Source organism: Halichoerus grypus, chromosome 3 (genome assembly GCF_964656455.1).
Source record: "Halichoerus grypus chromosome 3, mHalGry1.hap1.1, whole genome shotgun sequence".
NCBI classification, from domain to species: Eukaryota; Metazoa; Chordata; class Mammalia; order Carnivora; family Phocidae; genus Halichoerus; species Halichoerus grypus.
In genome coordinates, this window is record NC_135714.1 from 144,559,915 (window position 1) to 144,561,898 (window position 1,984).

Sequence of the window (1,984 nt, forward strand, 5' to 3'; positions counted from 1 at the left end):
TGGTCTTCTGGGTAAGGGGTCTGCCATGCTGGGACTGAGGCAAGCTTGACTGAGTCACATTCATTTTTAAATGGTACTTATACTGTGCAGAAATTTATAGTTTGGCACATTTTTTTTTCTTTCAGCAATTTGAAGATGCTCTTCCACTATTCTTTTTGTTGTTTAGTTTTTATTTCATAATCATAACCTTAACTCTTCAATCCAGCAAGACTTAGAAGGAATAAGGAAAATATGGAAGCCACAAAACTGCAGTGAGAACACAAAGGTTATAGGATATTTCAAGCAGATGGGGATGAAGAGTTGCACTCCTGGACTATAGAAAGAATGATCTGGTAGTTAAGATAAAACACAAGTCAAATTTATTAGATTTGTCCACAGTCAGCAATGGTGATCTTCTTGCTGGTCTTGCCATTCCTGGACCCAAGGCGCTCCATGGCTTCCACAATATTCATGCCCTTTTTCACCTTGCCAAAGACCACATGCTTGCCATCCAACCAGTCAGTCTTGGCAGTACAGATGAAAAAGTGGGAACCCTCTGTGTTGGGTTGATCTTTTGCCATGGACAGGATGCCAGAACCTGTATGCTTCAGGACGAAATTCTCATCAAATTTCTCCCCACAGATGAACTTGTTGCCAGTGCCATCATGGCATGTGAAGTCACTACCCTTGCACTTAAATCCCAGAATAATCCTGTAAAATCAGGAATTTTTATAGTCAAAGCCTTTCTTCCCAGTGCCCAGAGCAGGAAAGTTTTCTGATGTCTTTGGAACTTTGTCTGCGAACAGCTCAAAGGAGATGCAGCCCAGGAGCTCACCATCCAAGGCTGTGCCAAAGAACACAGTGGGGTTGACCATGGCTGGGCAGCATGGTGACTCTGAGTTAGCAGCCAATAATAATTCCACTATTATTTGGGTCACATTATTTTTTATGAAATAGCTGTGTATCTTTTTTTTTATCTTTATATTTCAGCCTAAATAGTCCTTTAAGTTCTTCCTGCCTCCATTTTTCTCCTCCAATGTTTTACATTATTTTATGCTCACCCAGTGAATTTTGCATTTCAGCTATTACATTTTTCATTTGGAAAAATTCTTTTTGTTCTTTGCTATGAATGCCATTTCTCTCCTAATTATGTTCTTTTTTCCTCTACATCCTTGAGCATATTTATTAAACTTGAAATAAATATTTTAAAGTCTTGTCTTCAAATCCCATGATCTCTGTTATTTCTAGGTCTCTTTCTGTTAACTGATTTTCTTCCTTGGTTGTGGGTCACATTTGAAAATTTCCATATGTCTAGTAATTTTGTATTGGATGCTTGACTTTGCATGCTTAATTCAGAATCCTACTTGGCTGAAAGAAATGCAAATAATTCCCAGCTCTGTGTGAGCACTGGGAATTATTCAATTTATAATTCCCTGAGAGTTGCCTTGCTTGGATTCCTGGAGTCACACATTGTGTAGGTATAGATCAGTAAATAGCCAAAGGCTCAATAGGATTTTTCTGCTGATTTCTTGAGCTCTTTTTACTTTATAGTTACCTCACTATATTATTCTGTCTTGAAAATTTCAGCTGCCTCAGATTCTAACAGCTCCTATCTTTGTCTCCTCATCTTGAAGAATTGCCCAGTTCTGCTTGTATTCTCCCTTCCTGTACTGTGGTCTAAAAAGCACATCTACTTAAGAAGTCCAGTGAAATTTTAGTTCTCATCTCATTTATACCTTCTCTCAAGGTTTGCAGTCAGTGTTTCCTGTTGTGCCAATGACTGGACACAGATGTTTCATATATTTTATCTAGCTTTTTTAGCAGATAGTAAGGTCTGCACCAGAAATTTTCATGGACAGAAGCAGAAGTTAAACATGGCATGGTATATTAATTACAAATTTTATCTGTCTGCCACTCCTAACTTACTATCAAATATAAGTAGTTACTCATATATTAACTGCCTCTCCCATCTGATGCTGTGAGGCAGCATTATAATAACAACAGA

General features: G+C 38.0%; 1 pseudogene; it reads right to left on the minus strand.

The window, feature by feature from the left end:
* Positions 1–336: 336 nt before the first annotated feature.
* On the minus strand, positions 337–854 carry LOC118525930 (peptidyl-prolyl cis-trans isomerase A pseudogene; annotated as a pseudogene).
* Positions 855–1,984: the final 1,130 nt, after the last annotated feature.